Below are 15,505 nucleotides of genomic sequence, written 5' to 3'. Positions count from 1 at the left end.
ATTTTCAAAGCATTTGTTCTTCCTCTTCATGTTTTAAAAAGATTTATGAAATGTTAGTGTTGGAAGAGTTTCAGCTCAGTTTTGGGACAATTTTAATAAAACCAAACTCAGACAGTTTCGATCCACCTCTACTCAAACTCAGGTCCTTGTCGAGCTCCAGATGTTTAAAAACCTCTGTATTCACCAACTCTAACCTGCTACAGGAACTAATCCCGACCCAACATTAACAGAAACGTTTTATATTCCACACCTGGCGCAGGTTTTGTACTTCTCCTTACGGTTCCCTGTGTGTGTTTTTGCATCTCCGAAGCACTCTGTATGTCCCGTCGGGGGTTTGCTACCGGTGATGTCATTGCCTTCAATGATAATGCTAATGCGGCTAAAGGACGCACAGGCAGGAGAAGGAGAAATGATTTTGAAAAAACAAGAGCTTCCTCTGAGACAAAGTGACTGCTGCTATCTGTAATGTGACCAACAAGGAGTGTAGCAGGACTGCGCCCCGCGCTCTCTGGCTTCCCCTCTCCCCGGCTCCGACTCGGTCTCCTTGGCTATGAAAGAAGGTCTTATTGAAGCTATGTCAGCTGTCTCAAGGGCATCCAGAACAAAGATGCTTTTCACCCCTCTGCATATCCTCATCTCAACGCTCACATCCTCACCTCTCTCTCTCTCTCTCTTGTCTCTCCTTCTCTGCCTGTTTACTCAAATTCCCACATCAGGCGCGCGTCTCGTCTGGCTTTTCTTTATTATTTTCTTTCTTTTACCTCCTCTTTTCCCCCCCTCGTCGCCTCCTCGCTTTGGCCTTTTTGCTCTAGCTTTACGCATCAGCCGCTATAGAATAACAAAAAAGCGAATCCTTCTGTGAGTTTTGGGCGCTTTAGACCAAAGGTGAGGGTGTATTTGTGATCAGCTTTGCCTCTGGTATGTGGAAGTGTGTGTGTGTGTGTGTGTGTGTGTATCTGTGCCTGCATGGCAGAGGGTGGGAGGCAGGAGGAGCGGGATGAAGGAAGGCAGCAGCAGCTGGTGGAGATACACAGTGTCAGGGAAGCTCGGGGAGACACACACACACACACACACACACACACAGAGAGAGAGAGAAAGAGAGAGAGGAGAACAGAGGATGCCTCCTTGGCCGGCTGCGTGGAAGGGGGACAGTGGAGCATAACAAACAGGATCCACCTTTCTGCTTGGCTAATTTTCCCCATTAAAACAACCCAGCAGGAGCCTCAGCAGTCCACCAGCTGGAACAGAGGTTATTTTAGAGCCTGTCTTTCACCAGGGTGCATGTCTGTGTGTGTGTGTGCGTGTGTGTGTCACTTGCGTCTATTTTGCCGTTTGAATCTGGAGTTAAGGGAAGCATAAAGATCCTCCACAGGAACGGTTTCAATACACTGATATTAATTTCCTTCTCTCCGGTGATGCATAAAGAAATAAAACCTCCACAGTTGTCTCCTCACTGCGCCTGTGTGTGTGTGTGTCTGTGTGTTTTGTCCTGCTAGGCGTCTCTATAATGTGTTCGCCACTGATATTGATGTATGTGCCCACATTTGCCCAGTCATCTCTTTATGTGGCTAAAGTCATCAGCCCTCCTCTCATACATCTCAGTCAGATCCTAAACTAATCCCCAACCCTGCTACTCTGACAAGAAAATCCCCGATTTTAATGCATGCACACACGTCTCTTTCTCAGCCGCCGGCCACACACACATATCCTGAACTCACACACACACACACTCCTTGCTTGTCTGTTACCTGCTTCCCCCATAGTCTCTTTAACTTTCGGTAGAGCATGCCTCACACACGTATCACGGTTTGCGATGCCAAGAGCCTCCTGTGTTTGTGTTGTTTCTGGAAATATATCCTGTTCTAATATTTTCTTTCTCCTTTGTTAACACAAGTGTTTGGCAGCACACAGTCTCTTTTCTCTTTTTGGTAAAGGCTGAAAGAAGACGTAACTTAAATCTGCTGCAGATTCTATCAGAGAGGAGGAGATGTCCATGATTTAAGGACAAAATATTCAATAACAACATTCCTTTCCACTTCCCTGTTCTTCTGAAACCATTTGTGGTATTGACTGGAGTTTCTCACAAATCTCACTTATTCTGTGGTTAATCATGCTTGCTTGTTGTATTACATCAGCGATGAATCGCCTGTTTTCATGGTTGAGAGTCAAAATATCAGTTACCAAAAAAAGAGCAACAAGTGTTAAGCCTGGCTGTATTTGGGGGTTAATAACTGGGAAATGAACATATGAATGCGATTTTACATGATTATACAGCAGAAGAAAACAATTGAAAGAGTCCGTCTGCCTCCAGAAGGTGCTAGCTGCTCAGCGGCTAATGCTAATGCTAAGGACGAACGAAGCCCAACGATTGAGAACACCTGTTGAATCTAATTAACTGCCAGCAGGTGTAAAGTGAGAATGAAGAGAGGCTCTTTTGTTGCCATGTTTTCTGAAAGCCTTCAATATAGTTCAAGTACAGAAATCCTGACAAACTGATTCTCCTGTTGCTGCTGGGCCAGAAGGAGCTCTCCAGGTTAGATGGAGTAATTTGGGGTTTAGTAGGTAAAATTTGCCCGGTCCTTCCTCCGCAGTTTACTGTTCACCACTCGCCTGAGGTAACGTAAACGGTGTGAACCCGGCTGCTTTATTTCTCCAGGTTTGGTGCATTGATTTGTAATTTTGTTCCATTTTGTTTTACTTGCTGTGGATTTGTTTTGTGTAACCCTACCTTCCCATTCCTGCGTCTAGGCTCAGAGCTGACTGGTGGCGGGCCGTCAGGGGGACTAGAAATAAACATTGTAAAACCACGTCTCTCTCATTGGTTTACAAACTAGCTTACTGGTGCTGTACTCATTTCCTTTGGTGCATTTAAAGGGCACAGCACCAAATACACCATCTCTTTTGCTGCTACACTCAGTAAGCTAACGTTTAGCTAGCTGGCACTGGAGACTTTAGGCCAGCGCTAGTCTTCTCAAATGTTTTCACAGATTCAGATTCATATTTTTTCGTATAACCTAAAAGACAAAGTGTCAAAGTTAAGAAACAAAACAGCAGATGAACTAAGAATTCTATCCTACAGCTCTTTAATCACATTTAATGTGCTGTGGGTTGACTTTGTTATATATTTAAGCTAGCTAAAACAACTTGCCACAATAACAGTCTGAAGGGTGTCTTGCCTCTTCAAGCAGCTCCAGAGACATTATGCATGAAAAGTTAGGCATCATTTGTACTTTCCTCTTAAAGATGCAACTAGTGACATGCCTATTGACCAATAGTTAATAGGTTTTTGCTCTAATCACTCTTGATTGGCTGCACTATTTTTTTTGCTATTGTGGGTTGGGTCAAAGATTTTCTGAACACTTCAAAAAAATAAAAACAAACATGATTGAACTTAAGTTTTTTTATCAAATGGTTAATCAACAAACTCAGTTGGTTTGACACATGGACAGATTATTTAAAAGGCACAAACTTCAAATTCCATCAAAAAAATTGCAGATTTTTATCTAACGTTTTACTTGGAAAACATTGTTTCATTGAATTTAATCTCTACAGTCACTTTTAACTAAAACATCAGACTTTACATTTTACAAGAGCTTTGAGTTGATAAAGAAACCTTCAAATCCTGTGAACTTTTTGTGGCAATATTTAAATGTTTGAAACTCAGATCTTTGGATTTTAACAAACGTCAGTGTTATTTCAGGGATACGACATTGTAAAACCACGTCTCTCTACGCGACCTTTGACCTTTACCATTCGACTCAAATTTTTAAACAATTTGCAGAAACTTTATAGATCTGCTTGGTGTTTCCTGAATGTGGTGCAGATGCTAATTAGACGGTTTATTTTAACTTGTGATAAAAAAGGACGGTCTCTCTTTTTTTGGGAAGCATAGGTTTGTTTTGTTGGAAATTGTCATTGTAATAAAATGTTTGCCACATTCCAATTATATATATATATTTTTAATTAGTTTCACTGTACATTCAATTTTCCTAATATTACATCCTTAAATTATGTTAGGAACATATTTATACTTTGTTGAAAAAAAAAAAAAAAAACACAGCCTGGAGTCAAGATTTTATTTTTCCTCCTTTTTTTCAGCAGGCATCTTGCAGATTTTATTTATTTATTTTAAACAGCTCTGAGGCATTTTCTGGGTTCCAGATGGATTACTTTCACAACCTGATAAAAAAAAAAAAAACTAGCAGTGGGAACAGTGCAGTCTGCCAACAGATAACATTCAAGTAACATCCAGCAGAAATGCAGGAAACACTTTTAACAAATCGGCTCCGTTTAAAAGGCTCGGAGAGACTTGCGCCGCCCAGATCTCCCTCTGCCCTCCAGCTCTTGCAGAGGCAATTTGAATAAAAGAAAGAAAAATATATAATAATTTACATAGGTCATGACCGCCCAATCTGATGGGCTGGAGACGGAGCCCCACATCCAGCTCTGAGCCAATGGGAAGGACATCAGAAGGTTTCAAGCAAACATCCTTTCTTTAACATACCCTTTACTAAAAGCCTAGAGATCTGAGATAAGCTTGGAGTTTTACTGAGATGTTCACCAAATATTCGTGTAAACAAGGAATAAACACGGCTAGCTTTATTTAAATCAGAAAGACCCGATCACCTGATCCCGAGATTACCTGTCAGCATGATAAATTATTGGCTGAAAATTAATGGTTATCTCTGTGGAATCACCACACGGCCTCTGGAGCTCAGAACGGCACAACAGCAACACATTACCTTCAATCTATTAAAAGAAAAACTGTCACAAACTCAAAAAAAAAACTCGAGCATCTGCAGCAGGCTACGTGTAATATTTCTAATTTGGTGGTGCGGAACTTTATTTAGGGGAATGAGAGTAAAGAGGGACAGATTCATTGGCACATAAAATGTTGAGTTTCTCGCTTTGTTTTTCTTCTGCTCCTCTAAAAGGGTGTGTGCACTCGCAGTTGTGACTTGACGTAAAAATAAGAATGAAATATTACTAAGAGGTTTATTTATTTCAAGCAAATCAGCTGACAGAGGCGTCCTGTCCAGGACTGACGCTGAAAAACTAAAGCATTTCTTCCTTTAAGGATGGACAACTGTAACCCTTTACCATCAGGAAGTGTTGTATCAACCTTCCAGACCTCTCAGGTCTTCTGGTTCTGGTTCTGCTCTGCATCCCCAGAACCAGAACCAAACAAGGAGAAGCAGCATTCAGCATCAGTGCACCACAAATCTGGAACAAACTTCCAGAAAACTGTAAAACAGCTGAAACACTGAGTGCCTTTAGATCTCAACTAAAAACCCACTTGTTTAGAGTTTATTTGAAACGTAATCAATTAGGAATTTAACGATGGCACTTGATTTAAGTCATGTTTTGATTGTTGACTCTATGTTGCATTGTGTTTTTGTGTTTGTTATGATGTAAAGCACTTTGAAGTGCCTTGCTGCTGAAAAGTGCTGTACAAATAAAATTCGATTGATTGATATTAGGAAATCCACAAAACGTAGTTAAAACACGACCCGACGGAACCGACTGTCGCTAGGTGTTCGTCCAGGAAGCGTGAACGCCGCAAGTCAGTGACTCCATGTTTCAAACTTTTTAAGCTAACTTGAACAATAAACAGTTTAATGCACTGGTTTTTTGTTTTTGTAAAATACTGAGAGATTTGTTGTGAATTGGCAACTTACACATAAACTGAATTAATTCTAATATATATATTATCTACACACAGATTGATGATTTCAAGCCTTTCAGTTCAATATGCAGATTTTCTGCTTGAAGAAAAACATAATTTGACAGGACTGACCACCTGCTAAAGCCTTGTTGTTTTCTAAAGACACGCTGATTTATTAAATGTGACTACATGAATGGTTTACACCTGATGTTAATGTTGGAAATCTCTAATCTAAGACTCAACTATTTTCTGTGAAGACTTAAACTTTTTTTTAAATTATTTAATATTAGCATTTTACTCATGTAGATAAGTCATGTGTTTACTGTTTTTATGTCAGGAGGATTTTCAGAGGTTGTAGTTTGATCATTTACAGATGGCAGCCTGTTTGTGAAGGTAAAAATCTACACAGGAGCATTTAAGTTTTTGTGTCGTTTAGCTAAATGAACGTCTCCTTAGATTTTAAATAAAACGTCTCCGCTTAGGCAGAAAGAGAACAGTTTGTGCAAAGTTTCACCTAATGTCACCAGGAAAGAGATTTTGTATTTATTTCTCCTACCATCTGCCAGATATTTAGGTACCACCAGCCATATTTGTGTGTTGTTATTGTGAATGTGTAATGCAGATTCTTGTGTCCTCCAGTTTTATTTCCCAACAGGGCAAAAATGAGGATTAGGTTTTTATTTTATCCGTCCAGGCGCTGAAATAAAAGCAGGAACTCTTTTATATAAAACCACGTCTGAAAACTCAATCTGAGGAATCCTATAGAAATGTTTCCACAGGTTTGTTTTTGCATCTCATCTGCTGCAAACATGAAGAAAAACTAACACGGAAAGACGCTACTAATAAGTTTAATGCTCATCTACGATCTTTCTGGTGGTGATAAACCTACTTTTATAGCAATGTTTAATTTAAGACAAAACACTTTTTATTTTTACACTACTTGTTCCTTAAGCTTGGTTAATTAAGATGAAAACTAAAGTGTTAAAGTGACCAGAGTTTTCTCCAGTTGAATGGAGCATAGAATAGAGCCACACCCACTTGTTGCTGTTACTGCTTGTCAGATGGCTGAACGGGGAATGTTACTTTTCCACTGGATGAAAAAAGACAAATTTGGTTGTTTGGAAATGCTTCGTCATAAGAAACACTCCATGATAGTAACCAGGCAGCAGGCTGAAAACCTGACTCTTTATTGCACTTATGTTACTCCATAAAGAGCAGAATTATGCAGAATAGGCTATAATTTAATGTTACTGGAAGATTGCTTCACTTTTTTTTTTCTGTTAATTTCCAAAATTTCCATGGCATACAATGCTTTACATTTTTAAAAGGTATAGTTTTTATTTTCACAAACAAAAATCTCAGTGAGTTCCTGAATTACACCTAAATCCTATTTAGGTCCAGCCTCATTGATTCAGAAAACAACCACAGACACTCAAGTGTAAGCCACAAAAACTAAATCATACGGCGTGCTGTGGTGGCGTAGGGGACAGCGCAACCCACATTTGGAGGCCTTTAGTCCTTGACGCGGCCGTCGCGGGTTCGATTCCCGACCCGGCTGACATTTGCCGCCTGTCGTCCCCCCTCTCTCTCCACCTTCCTGTCAGCCTACTGTCATATAAGGGACACTAGAGCCCACAAAAAGACCCCCTGCTGGGGAGAAACAAAAAACTAAATCATGCCTTCAAGAATTTTACAAATACCTGCATATTCGTATGTAATGCTATTGATTACTTCATTTTTACACGTCTTCCTTTTCATTTCTGAATTTTATTGCACAATAGCCCTGATAATAAAGCTAATCTATCAGTCAAACTTAAAGAGCAGCTTTCATATGCCCACGTGTAGCAGGAGAAAAACAAAGCTTTAGAGGTGAAAAACAGAGGGATGGAGAAACAGAATAAAATGACCAAACTAAGTAATTAGACATGCAATACAAATAATATTTGTCATTAAAACTGTGAAGAATTGAATTGAAAGCTGTGACAATTAATCATGGATATTAAACACTACAAATATGCATATTTATGTCTAAAATCTACTAAAACAATAAAGCAGTCTAGAACAATACATGGCACACATGAAAAACTTAAATATAGTAAGTTACATTATTATCAGAAATACATGCCAGTAATTACAATTATCAGTAACAATGATGATGATCCTAAATATAATACAAATAAAATAACGACAGCAGATAATAAATAGTAATAAATTTCAGCTAAAAGCCAGATTAAAGAGTTTTTATTTTGCCTTGGTAATTGTAGCTCTGTTACATTATTAGGACTTCCTGCACGTAAGCAATCCCAGCCCAGTCACCTGCACAAACACGGCTGTTTGCGTTAGAAATGTCTTAAAAGCGCATTACGGCTTTAATTCTGCCGCTTCTTCGGATTGCCATTATCACACTCGCTAAGTGAATGGACTGTCTGTATTTACCAGAGAACAGCAATCAGGTGTGGTTGACCTTGGTATATGTGTGTGTGCGTTTGTGTGTGCAAAATGTAACACACACACACATACCAAATGAAACTGACAAATGGCGGTACAGCAGCTCACTTAGATGGTAAATGTGTGTTTAAACCAAGCAGAGTGACGCTTGCATGCGCAACACTTAGTGGCGGTCAATGATAAAAGATTGATTTCATCCTCTTTCTCTCACACTTTACAACACACACACTCACACATGCACATAGTGCAATATGAGTGATGCGATTCAACACACCTCTCGGCAGCCACTCTGCTTTCCATCCCGTCGCCTGAGCAGAATACTAATCACTGGATCACATTACTGAGAGCAGGGAGAGAGGTCTCTGCTACCACATAAAAAACGGGAAAGAAGAGGCACGGAACGGCGTGAGTTATATCAGATAACAGGAACATAAAGGTGTGCGTCACAGACTGCGGCCCGGCTCGCATCTGCACAGCCTTTCTGTGAGCAGCATGCTGATACCGTGGCTCAGAGATGAGTCGGTTCTGCTCGGGCGGAAGCTGAACTGAACTGCCGGGTCGGGAGAAAAACGCTGGAAGTCGAGATGAGATCTGGAGCACAAGGGAAAGTTTGGTGAGACCAAAAAAAATAAAAAAATAACAGAGCAGCTAGCATGCGGATAAAATCATAATTAGCTTACCATACAGCCAAAGCTGTCTTTTGAACACTGGTGGAAGGTTTTTGGATAACTGTGAAGGTCTTTGAGTCGTGGCTCCAACCAGGTGAGGTCGCAGCTACAGGGTTTTCTTCACCCATAAACTGAGATTTCTTAATCTAGCAGCTGAACATATCAGTGTAACATTTTAAATCAAGTCAAACCAAGCTTCTAAAAACGCTTCCCAATATATTGTTCATAAAGCTTAAAGTAATTTTAATGAGAAGGCAGAGAAGAGAATCAGCAATACTCTCCCATTGCTCACAAGAAAGACGAATTCAGTCATTTGGACAAAGTTGTGAAAGACACTGGGAGCTTTGACAGGGACGCTAAACAAGAGACACTCTTCCCTTTTACTAGCTAATTCTGTTTTATACTGCATCTGCTAAGCTCAGTTAAACAGTCAACAACAGGCTGGCTACCTGAGCAGAGAGCCTGACCAGCTGCCTTGATATTGATCAGAATTCAACCAAAAGGGTCACATATAGGTTACGTATGGGCAAGAAAAAAGAAAGAAAGAAAGAAAGAAAGAAAGAAAGAAAGAAAGAAAGAAAGAGAGAAAGAGAGAAAGAAAGAAAGAAAGAAAGAAAGAAAGAAAGAAAGAAAGAAAGAAAGAAAGAAAGAAAGAAAGTAAGTAAGTAAGTAAGTGAATTTGGGTCATATTTTCCTGCTGTCTGAACGTAGCCTGTGTATCAAAGTTCAAATAAGAGTGAGTAAAAATATATGTTAAAGACATTTTACTGTTACTCCACTGGTTATTTTTACACATCGATAGGAATAACTGTTGCTTTTCTGTTCTCAAATGACTCATTTTTGTGTAAAACAGTGACACTGTTTACTCAAGCCAATCAAACTGTGCGAATATGAAACTGACCCGTGTCTAACTCGACCCCTTCACCATCCCGTCGATACATGTTCATTACAACGTGTGGACTTCGCCCAGATGTGATGTGATTTTTGCAGCGCCACGCAGTTTCATCGTGTAATCTATTAAACCACAGTATGTTCTTATTTAGTGGGTATCATTTTAAAGTTTAACACTCGACTGATTTTTAATTCATGCTATCTTCATCGCCCAGTGAGGTCGGTGTCCAGTGCAAGGACACTCCCAGTATATTCTGTGGGTAACGTTCTACTTCCTGTGCAGGTCGGCCAGATTGAGAAGCACTGAGTTTGGAATAATCTATTCCTTTACTTTTTCTTTTCTTTTTTTTTTGTCTTGTGCATTCAGAAGTTGTAGGTGTTGGCAGATGTTATTGCTGTGGTTGTGCTGGGTGGTATTTGTTACATCAACACACGTCAGAAGCCGAGGTTTTCCAGTTAAACAACGCAGTGAAACAACACGGGAAATTTAATTCGCTTCTTGCTGTCAGATTCATCTGGTTTTAATACTGCAGCTAAAAAGAGCCGTGATAAGAAAAGTACGTGCTCTGAAACTCTTCGTGAGACTAGAGTTGCTCATGTCGGTCCTGATCAAGACATATTTGGATACATACATATTATGTTGAAACTGGGAAAAAAAAATTTATTTACCTGAGAAATACTATGTGCTCTAGAGAGAAAAGTGAAAGCAAGGCAAGAAATAACAGCATATGTATTAAAATAGTTAATGCTTTACAAGAAACCTGCGGTAAATTGGGGAATGTAAGAGCTCATCACAACATCAGAGTGGTTTATACCAGCAGAATTAAAATATATTTAAAAGAAATATGTAACCAAACAATTTAAACAATGATTTTTGCAGAGATGCTAAAAGATATCAAAAAGTGTATTGATTTGGTAAAAAGCCATGTGACCTCTTTAAAGTTGGTTTCTAGCCAAAGAAAGTTGTTAGTCTTCAAAACGCGCCAATACTCTTTCAAAAATCGTTTAGAAAAAGTTAAATATATTAAGAAGTGTGAAAGTTATAGAGCTGCAGGGTGACACAGGTTAACACTGTTGACTCATCTCAAAGCGGTTCTGTCCTGTTGTTCCTCTGTGTTGCCTGGTGGTAAATTGCCAGGTTGTACCCCGCCTCTCGCCCAACGACCACTGAAGAAAGGCACCAGCCCTCATGACCCAATAAAGATTTAAACAATGGCTGGACGGGTGTATAAAAGTAATCTACAGCAGAGTTCGTGTCGTGAAGGAGCTGAATGTTTTGGTATTTCCGTGGTTGAAACGACTCAGAAATTGAAGACTGTTGAGGGAGTCTAATATTAGCATAACCTGATATTAGATAATGTTATGTGATTGTAAATACTTTGTTAGGAGCAAAGTCTAAAAATTAGAGCTCTTCTCTGACCAATCTCCATCCACACTAGTAGTTTCCACGGACCAATGTGCTCTGTTCTCGGTTGACTGTATGAATATACAAATCCTCACACCGTCCCCCCTCCACGCCGACCCCCCTCCCACTGCCGCTCCCCCCCCTCCCTCCGCCGCTCCTCCCCCCAAACCCCATGCTGAAGCAATTATGTCCAGTGTGTGAGTCTTCACAAGCAGTGTGAGGGTGATTGATGATGCTGTCAGCGCAGGGAACATGTTTTAACGTCAGAATAATCTGCCTGCTAATATATTACATCCACTGGATAGGGTTCAATCATTACTAATAGCACTGCTAAGTTGGTGAGAGGGGGAGCACGTGCCTCCGAGGGTGTGCGCGCGCAAGTTTGTGTGTGTCTCATTAATCAGAGAAGAAGTGTAGGCAGAGAAATCTGGTAAGGCAAACTAATAAACAAGTAAGGAAAGGAGAAAGGTGTTTACCTCTTACATAATTACCCCCATCGAATTCTACAGTCGGCGAATCAGCCGAGACGCCGCCATTGTGAGCGCGAGAGTCTTACCACCTCTCGGTATAATATCGTCTTATGATATGAAAGGGCCGGGGAAGAATGGAAGCACAATGGCATCAGACGCCTGAGAAAGAAGCAGCCTTGTGGTGTCTAATCCGCGCTGTCTAATCTCTCAAATTGCTGTGACGTTTGATGAAGGGAATCCAGTCGGGAGCGAGGAGAGAAACAGCCCCGGTTCCACTGATTTCTTCTCTTTTCCCTTCTGTCTTATCCTTTCTTTTTTTACTTCTTTGCTGATGTGTAGAGCAAAAATCCAGCTGTGCGCTCCTCTCCTCTCAACTCCTGAACAAATCCTTCTTTAAATACAAGCGAGGGTTGTTTACAGCAGCTTCCTGCCTCCAGACACCATCCGTTGGGTTGACACTGCCCTCTTATCTGGCATGCGGCCCTCCCCCCCCCTGCTTTCTATTACCACAGTCAGGTAAAATATGCATGTAGCCGGACTTGTATGTACACAAGCATGTATATTTGAAAGAAGAAAAGGAATGGGAATAAACTGTCTGTGTGTGTGTGCGTGCGTGCGTGTGTGTGTGTGTGCATAGGGGGGAAATCTCTAGGGATAGGTGGTATATTCTGCTGGTGTCAGCTGGCTCCTGGCCTGCAGATTAATGTATATGTATGTGTGTGTGTGTGGGTGTGTGTGTGTGTATACATGCAAACAAAAGGCACCCCTCACAAAACACCCCATAAACAGATTAGCTCGTCTGCAGAGAAACAAAGGGTTAAGAGAGATTGGAAATTTCACAGAGAAGGAGTGGGTGTAGGTTTGGGTTGTGTTTGTGTGCTGCGCGGAGGGTGAGCGGGGGCCAGCGTGGCGGTGGAGCGTTGTGATCCTTCTCCCTAATACTGTGTGGAGAATCTCCTCGCTGGGCTCAGCTGCCAATTCTCTGCACTGTAACAGTCCCATTCTCCTCCTCAGCCCCCGTGAAACAATGCAGCCATGCTTTTCTGAGCATCTCTCCACACAAAGAGCCGCGGCGCTGAGGCAGACACTCCGAGTGAACTGAGACACAGCGCCGGGACAATAGACTAAGAATGGTTTTGTTTGCCATTGTGCTCCATGTTTGTGAGGACAAACAATAATAATAATAATAATAAAAAAAAACAGTTCTGAGGGATGAGCGACTTTCCGCGCTCCATTGTTGAAACTTTAAGAGGATGTGGAGTTTACAGGAGTTAGTTTTGTTGGTCACATCAGGACCAAAAATGGATCTTAAGCTCTCTTTTTTTTTTTTTTTTTTTTTTTACATGACTTATCCTCTAGGTGGCATCTATAAAGACCAAGGGCTATGGAAATCTGAATGGTCACAAACAAATAATGTATCCAACTGGTAGCTGTACTGTCTACTTGTGGCGATGTACGCTGAGACAATCTACCCCACCGGACCGCCTTGCTGGAACCCCGAGCCAATCACGACATCCGAAACAAGCCCTTTATCTACAGGGGCTTATTAAGCTAATTGAATTAGTATGTTGTGATTTCTGAACCCAAATACGATTAGCCTGTTATTACCGTGTTATCAGGGTCCCTTGTTACAGTAACAGCAGGTTGCTTTTGGCTGTTGCCTGGGCTCTTTTTCTCTCGCTCGTCTTCGCGGGGTCTTTGACATATTTATAAACTCATTCCTGATTTATTAGCTATCTGGCACAGTTGGAAATACACCTACGATGTGAGAAAGAGTGTGTGGCAAACAAACCTACTCACATTTTGTCAAGTTACAAGCACAAACTTTAATGTGCGTCATTGGGGTTGCTTATGACAGAGCTGCATCAAGTAGACATAATTTCGAATTGATAGATGATGCATGGCTTACAGGAGAGTTTTGCCCAAAACAAGCACCTTAAGAAGTGTGGCAAACATTTGTATTTGACCCTGCAGAGTCAAAACCACTTTTTGTTGCAATTAAAGCTGCAAATCTTTCAGTTTTATGTATAAAAGCCCTCAAAAACAGGAACAGTTCAATAAATGAGCCTCAAACACATTCTTTCCTCTGTTACAATGCGTTTTGATCGAGTTATTGTAATTTACAATTTGCCTACATTCACAAGAATGATTCCAAGCTTAAAACAGTATGGTTTTCTTGAAAACCATCATGGTAAACAAATATGACAGCAACAAATAACGGATACAAAATAAAAATATTAACTGCAGTACATAAGTCTTCTATATTTTTCATTAATTAATTTCAGAACAAATGCAACATTTCCAATCTCGTGTATAAAAGGCTGTTTACAGCTGGAATACACATCATGATGCTACATTCACACATTGGTTAGCATTGTTTGCTGTGAGCTGTCAGCTAACTGAGGCTAACAACAAAGTATGTAAATAGTCTGTAACAAAGCGAATTCCCAACCTTTTTAAGAGTTAGTAAACCAACTTACAACAGTACAGGTACTTTTATGTGTAAACTCTTACCTGAAAAGGGAAATAATTTGATAAATGAGCCACAGAGACGCTCTGCTACAGCGTTGTGTCTCGACTGATACTTTACTGTGGCTCACTACCGCTAGACTCCCCCAGCTGGTCGACTTTGGTTATTACATTTACTAAGTCAAACTGTTGGCAGCTTTAGCGTTTAAAGCTGAACTGGGAAGCTGTTTTCTGAAAGAGTGCTGACAACGTCAGTGTGACTGAGCAAAAGACTGTCAACATCTCGGCAGATCTGAGATTTTCTGTGCCCAAAAAAAAAAGCAACCTTTCTTAAAATTTTTGCCCTGCGTTTCCCCTCAAACTTCTTTGTTCCTTGCTCGTCACGGCTTATTGAATTGTCACATGGCTGTGGTTACTCTGAAACTTTCCCTTTAGATTTCTGTGATGCACATCATGAAGCAAGGTGTGGTTTTGCCTCAGATGCAGAGATGAAAAGGTGGAGCTGTGCTTCCCTTTCACCAGTGGCTGAGACTGATTAGAGTAGCTGCAGGGCATTATTAGTTAGTCTCCTTCTACTTTAGCAGGACCGCGCTGAAGCCCCAGACGGCGAGAGCACAAGGCAATGATGATGGCTGCCAGTCGGCCCCTTTTGTTTCCCAAAAAAATACATTTTGTGTTAACTGTTGATACTTTTCCCCAGCAGGAATCAGAACGTCCCTCCATTGGTGTTTTGGAAATTAGATAAACACCAAAGCATGCCACTGTTACATAATGCAAAAGGGAAAAAAATAAAAAGGCATAGTCTGTGTATCATGTCCTTTCTTTGAACATAAAAGGGTTAAGGCATATATAGAGTAATGGAGGACCAACTTTCACATCCTTATTTCCACAAATTTGTACAACCACACACTAAGGGTGTATGGAGTATTTTACATCCTTACGTTAGTTAAGTTAGTGTATAAAATACACTAAGGGTGTATTTTACACACCAAGAGAAAGCAGTGCATAATTGCAAAATAGTGAAAAAAAAAGATTAATTGTATTAAACTTTTCACAGCTATAAAGTGTTGAGCTTGTTTGGATTCAGGGCCTGTGCAACCAGCCTCCTTTGAAATGTATGTACAAGTCTGCCTGTGTCATTACATTTATATATAAATACAACTTGCATAAAAAGAAAAAAAAAACCCATAAGAGGCAAAAAGTGTTTTGTTTGAACTCTTCAAAACTAAAAAAAAAAACCCAAGGAACAAATCTGTTAAATAATCTATAAGGCAACTTCAAGTGTTTGTCTTGCAGTAATTTCCTTAGTGGCAATGTTAAATATAAAAAGGTATTTTACCTGCAAATTGAAAGATTTCTTTATTAGTGCCATCATCCTGTCCTGAAAGAACCTTAGTTTGATGCTTAACCATTAGACCAGTCCCATTGAAAGTTTTAAGAGTTCAGTTCACCTTTAAAAGGTATTTAAGTAATTAAACTTTATTTTAAT

This window comes from Gambusia affinis, linkage group LG09, assembly GCF_019740435.1.
Source record: "Gambusia affinis linkage group LG09, SWU_Gaff_1.0, whole genome shotgun sequence".
Lineage (NCBI taxonomy): Eukaryota > Metazoa > Chordata > Actinopteri > Cyprinodontiformes > Poeciliidae > Gambusia > Gambusia affinis.
The sequence above is the reverse complement of the archived record's forward strand: the minus strand, read 5'-3'. Positions refer to the sequence as shown.